General features: G+C 43.5%; 1 protein-coding gene across 2 annotated transcripts in view; it reads right to left on the bottom strand.

The window, feature by feature from the left end:
- The window catches only part of LOC128875719 (protein roadkill), a 116,286-nt gene that overhangs the window by 42,204 nt on the left and 67,571 nt on the right, over positions 1-6,511 (bottom strand). The window lies entirely within an intron of this gene.

Here is a 6,511-nt window from a genome sequence, read left to right as displayed (position 1 = left end):
TCTGGGATCGTTTCAACAGTTGAGAGAGAAAATAATCATCGTTCCATATATCGTGCACTAGCAATCAGACTAATTCGATTATGTACTGCTAACATCTATATATAAGGTGAACCAAAAAGTAATGTCGTTTCTGAGAATCTCGATACTTCTTTATCATTCATCGACTCGTTGATTCTTAACCATTTAGTATTGAATATTTGCACACCAAGTGGCAAAAGGTTGTTGATAACGAGGATAATTACATAATCGATTAAAAATAGAAATGTATCACGAATGTATTTGTCTGAATTTGATGTAAAAGAAATGACGTTACTTTTCGGTACACGTAATACATCGACAGAAACGAGCAATATTTCAACGAAATTTTTGCAACGCGCAAAATCTCGCGATACATTTCGCGCGACGTTTTCCATTTTTAGCGCCTTAATGATCGACAGGTGAAGGCGCGCTCGACCTCTGAAACTCTTCGGATCGAAATTGATTCTTTAATTCGCGTTAATAACAGGAAGAAACGTGTTTATTACGGTTCATCGGAGTCGGCATAAAGTATTCCATTAACCGCAATCGCGACTGCAGCAAAGGCAGCGGTTTATGCAATCGTGTGCACCGGTTGCAAATTCGAGGTTGAGCGAATTACACACCGATACACGCGATGCTGGGTTAGGTAGCCGCGGATATCGTTCGATTCCCAATGAACGCAACCGATCTATACGTTGAAATTTCCATTCGATGAACGTTCTTTTTTTTTTTTGTTTTTTTTGTTTTGTTTTTGTAATAACACATCTGCGATACGTAACAAAGCTTTCGTTAACAAATAATGGAACAATAGCATCGCAACGATTTGAGTCACGTATCACGTGTACGTCTAACCCTAAACTAAGGTATACGTGTCCATATGTTAGTGTCGTGACTGGAATAACTTTCTCCCTCTCGAACCGAAACGAATCGAAGTCCACGGTGTTGAGTCGACAATTAGAAAAGGAAACATCTGCGACGAGTTGGAGGATGGGCGGGAGGGAGGGAGGGAGGGAGGGAGGGGGAAGTGTCGGTGAAAACAGAACGTGTCAGGGCTTTTCGTAAGAAATTTTGAAATTTCGAGCCGGAGAGGTCACCGTTAATAAGGACGGCCCCGGGGCGCAGGGTCCCCTTGACCCCCTTAAAAAAACGTCCCTGAGTCTCGTTCGCCCCAGAGCACGCGAGGAGTGCCATGTAAACTCTATTATGCTTTTCATTCTTTCTCCTTTTTCCTTTTTTTTGCGTCGACGACGCTTCCTCGGTGTCTGGCGTTGCATGTCGTGCTCTGGGCGTCGTCTACAGGGAATCCACCGGTGAAATTAACAGAGACCAGTGGTATATCGCAATAATTTTTCCGTACATCACTTCGAAGAAGATAATTATTTAAACGGAACGTTATCTTTATAAATGTGCTTATTTTTTTTGTTTACATTTTATACCTCGGATTCGTTTCGTATTTAATCTATCAACTTCAGGGGTTCTCAGTGATCTAACCAGTAAGCATGTTATACCGAAAGTACTTTTTTTAACATTTTCGTTCGATGTATTAAAACATATATAATACAATTCCAAAACGGTGATTCGTCATCTTTTATTTCAATAAAATTTGTCCTCTTTCTGGAAGGGCTGGTATCGAGAACCACTGATGTTCCTTTGTCTACCGCGCGCGTACCCGAGGTTTTACCAAGCTGGCTTTCCTGAAAACGAAGGGTCGAATGAAAACATCGTTATTCCATACCTTCGACTCACTTTACCCCGAGGAATCTTTACTTTATCGCCCCGCGTGTTATACCTCTGTCACGGTCGGTAATTGTATAATATTCGCAAAACTGACAAATAATTTTAAGACTACCAATAAAGTCGTGCTAAGAAATATCCACATCGTGAGTCGTGCGCTACTTAACGGCCGCTGTACAGAAGAAGATGTTTGTTTATTTTCGAATCAATCAGGGTCCCCCGTTCGACGTCCAAACGGCCTCAAGAATTCTTAGTATGTATAAGCAAACGTCTGCTCGAGGTTTGCTCGAGGAAATCGTAAGTGGTGGCAGCTGTGATCCCGATGTCACCATAGAACAGTCACTTCGCGTCCCATAAGCGGCGTCCGTGCCTTTCAAACCAGTTGCGTCCTTTGTTCGACCAAAAAGCAACGACGAAGCTCGCATTAACGCGGCGAAGCACGTTCTCCTCTTCCCTTCGTTAACCTCCGCGGTCGTGAATTCTTCTCGTCGAAGAGAATACTCTCCGCGTGGCTACGGTTATATGAAAAAACTCAACAAACGTCAAAAAAAAACTCAACACCGAATTAAATAATACACACGGTCGCGAATAGAACAGTTTCGGTATCGCGGCGTTTTGATTCAACTGCATCGGTTGAATCTCAAATAACCGGGGAGGCACGTGAACGTTTTTCTTATCCAGTGAGGAAGGATTCAGGACGTAGGAGACTGAACGGAAGTCAGACGCTCGAAAGCGCTCCACGGGACGGCCGATTTTTTTCAAGCGTTCCGAGCAGAGAGAAAAGGTACCTGATACAGGTTACTTAACTTTCTCATGGCGACGGTGGCACGAGCCTGTTGCTCGAACTGAATTAATTCGAAGTTACGTCAGCGGGTAGCTGCCTGAACGATTCGTTGCTCCGCCGTTTCCAAATACACAGTTTATCCGGCTGATTTCTATTAGTTCGATTCTGTAGAATAGATTCTACAGTTTCGTAACTAGTTTCAGTGACGTACCCAATCTGGACCTTTCACGTTGGTCGTTGACTCTTGAGTACGCGTATCCTTGGGTTGGTAAAATAATAATAAAGAAAAAAGCTTATCTCTCAGGTGGAAAGAACCAACTACCCTCCAGGAAGTCTCCCCCTTTTGGAGACAGGAGTAAGAGGGTTCCACGAAGAAGCATGTAATTACTGGAATGATACAGAATGGAAATGATCGCACACAGAGAGTGTCGGCGGGGAGTTGTGCCGCGCGAAGAAAGAGAAAAAGACAAAAGAGCTGGCTTGTGGATTCTACGATGTAGAGTGCCACGCACCAGTTTTTATGACGGACACAGAAACAGCTGGACCGTACACGCGAAAGCTCGTTCCATCTCGAAACCGAAATCCCTCCTTTGTTCGAGATTTCTCGTGCAGGTCGTTCGAAAGGTTCGGCAGTCGGTAGAAGAACCGAGGTTCTGGGAGTCATGGTCGCGACTAGTAGCCCCAATAATTCGAGTACTCTCCGTGCGCCGAGAATTCAAACTTCCCACGGTGAAATTTCTCGAGTAAAAAGTAAAAAATAATGCCTCTCTGAAAATTCTTTTCTTTTCAGCTGTGTTTCCTGGACTGTTTCAGGGTAATCAAGGAGCAGCAGCGGGATCTCTCGAGAATTGAAATTTCCGACGAAAACAGGATAAGTTTTTCGACAGACAACCGGTAGCCCAGGGCAGGAACGAAGGGGCACGGGAGTGGGCTCATTGTTCATCCCTGTCGTGACACTCATGGCGGTCCACGTTACGGCCACGGTCTGGATGCATTGAAAGCGGACTTCTTCGTGTCGCTCCCGGCAGTAACAATGCATAATAATGCTCGAATGGGCCGTATGAATTCTGGTTCTGGCATCGCTCGCAAATAAGCCGTTGAGAAAAGGAGGGGAAAAAAAAATCAGAGGCCTTGGCCGTTCCGAAAGAATACGTGAAATGGAAAACGGAGAAAGTTTCGCTGCGGTCGGGAGCGGCTCGTAAATTTTTGCCCAAAAGGGTTTCGGTGGTTGGTTCGAGCGTTGGATTCAAATATGCTACTCCATTTTGGGAATAGGGTGAATGGGTACAGCGACAAATTTTCCACCGATTCGATTAGAACGATCGATTAGAAAAGATTCGGTTGCTTTTGAGACGAACCGTGTACGCCAGCGAATCGAAATCATTTCGCAAGCCGTGTCGCTGGTCTGCCAATTGCCTTTAACCGTTCCTCGCCAATGGCGCGCGCTATAATTTAGAACAAGAGTTGGAAGTTGAACTCGTCCACCGTGGCCCGCAACCCCTTCACTCGCTCTATTTGCACACTTTCGAGCCTCCACGGACTCTCCTGATACTCTGACACAGTGTTTCTCAAACTCCACCTTCTACGAAACCCTGAGAAACTTTACTTAACAAAACTCCTATATTACGGTCGAATTACTATCATTTTGGTTCCACTTTAAACTCACTTAAAAAATGCACGTATGCACGTCGCAGTATGTTGCTAAAGTTCAAATTAAAATAAAAATCGGACGGAAAATAAAGACCGTATTATATTATGATACATAAGTTATTTGGCATTGAATTTTCACGAGAGTATCATCGACGGATAGCTGAGATCCTCCCACAGAAAACGAGCCCAAACACGACCCTATTCGAATTACTTTTTATTACAAGTCATTTATTACGAGTCATCATCTGAGAAAAATGACGAATTATTCATAATTTAAAGTAGTAGAAACAGAGCTGTGTTTGTACTCGTTTCACTCGGGAGAGCTTCACGAACTCGTTAGTAATAGTCTCGTGAAGATACGTTGTAACTAATTTTTCGCGAATTTTCTAAAATTTCTGTGGTGTTCGTAGGCCGAAGTTTGAGAAGCACTGGTCTGATACGCGTGTTCGGGAACGAATCTCACGAGCGGCACGCCAGTTCACCGTTTTCATAGGCGGCAATATTAAAAAAGTTTTACGAGCATCGCGTAATTACGAACATTTCTCGGTCCCTACGCAGCTTCGAATGCTTCGACGATTGCGTGAGCTTCGGACCTCGATACTCTTTGTCCGTTCCGCCTGTTGCGAAAGCGTACGAGTCTAGGAAACTTCGAACGCTTATATTTTTTAAACAATCACGAAACTGGGAGAACAACGACTTAAACTCCCTCTAATTTAATATGAACTACAACGTACTTCGAGTTCGTCGAAATCCTTGGTATCGACATTCGAGGAAAAAGCAATTATTCTGATAGAATTCCGAAAAATATAGAAAATAAATATTAACTTTCGTAACCAAAGACCTCTGACCCGAACAGGTCAAGCAGGATCTCTCGAACTCTGACATCCTTTTTTCACAAATGACTCGTAGCTTGAGTTTGCTATCTCGTGCGTGGTTTTCTTAACGTACCCATCGTTCCATGGTAATTTTATTGAAATCGACGTCTACCACTGCTGTTTCTCCCCTTGCGGATATCGTGCACGCTGGTATACCCTCTCCCTCGATTACTCTCTTCGTTTCTTCTGCTCGTCGTGCATGGCATAACGGACACCCTAGACTTCCAGCAGCGTCCCCGAGGATCAAGGGGGAAAAGGAACCGTGGAAGTTTCCGTCAGTGTGAGCAGACGATTTTGTTGGCTGGTCGGAGGGTGGGCTGATCGTCGACTGACGTTTCAAGCTGGATTCGCGTTGTCCGTCAGCCAACCGTCCAGACATTCTGCGAAGGGATCGCCAGACGGATGGGCATTCAGCCTCCGTGCAAACCCCATTGAAGAATACTTCAACAGACGATCGAGCGACCATTGCTTAAGGGATAAACGTGGTCGTGCTTTAGGGAGGGCATTTCTCAGTGGCCAACGAATACATTTCTGCTACTTTCCAGCAAGCGATGGTCTTGAGGAGTCTTGATAGTCTTCGAGTTGAAGTACGCCTGGAATAACTGTTGATGGTTTTAGCAAATTTTTGTCAAGACCCTTGTGTTTCTTATATATTGACATATTCTTGCGAAAATTAAGGGGAATACCGTTCAAAGTGTGTATTTTAAATATACATAGGGGCAGTTTGTATTGGAGTTATGGAATCGTCAGAAATAATTCTTAGAATTATTTCTGGCGATAGATGGCATTCCTTATGCCCTTCTTCCACTTATCATTGTCCTCTAAGAAGAATGATTCTAAGAGATACAATTGGTTCAAGTACCCATGTCCACTAATCCCAGTGCATCTGTGGTATGATCCCCATTTCCAAGACCTTAAGCCCTCCTCCCATTTACTAATCCTCTCTAAAAAGAATGATTCTAAGAGATACACTTGGTTCAAGTACTCTTGTCCACTAATCGCAGTACGTCTATGGAATGATACCAATTTCCAACATCTTAACACTTTATCTACCGGGCTATTTAGAAACAGTCTTTAATTCAAAAAAGAATTTCTTACAGTAGCATATGCCAATTTAGGCTGCCAATAATTCCTTCGTACTATTACTAGGTACATTGAAAGCCAAGTCTGTTTCCAAAAACTGAACATCGTAAGTAGACAATCATCGAAACAGTAAATAAATTCGAAAAGCTAAATACTGGAATTAAAAAGCCTATAAATAGGCTCCCGGTAAATAAAGTGTTAAGCCCTTCTCCCACTTACCAATGCCCTCTAAGAAGAATAATTCTAAGAGATACAATTGCTTCAAGTACTCGTGTCCACTAATCACAGTACATCTATGGAATGATACCCATTTCCAACATCTTAAGCCCTTCTCCCACTTTCCAATGCCCTCTAAGGAGAATGATTC

This window comes from Hylaeus volcanicus, chromosome 4 (assembly GCF_026283585.1).
Source record: "Hylaeus volcanicus isolate JK05 chromosome 4, UHH_iyHylVolc1.0_haploid, whole genome shotgun sequence".
Lineage (NCBI taxonomy): Eukaryota > Metazoa > Arthropoda > Insecta > Hymenoptera > Colletidae > Hylaeus > Hylaeus volcanicus.
Note: the sequence above shows the minus strand (reverse complement) of the source record. Positions and strands in the feature narration are given on the sequence as shown.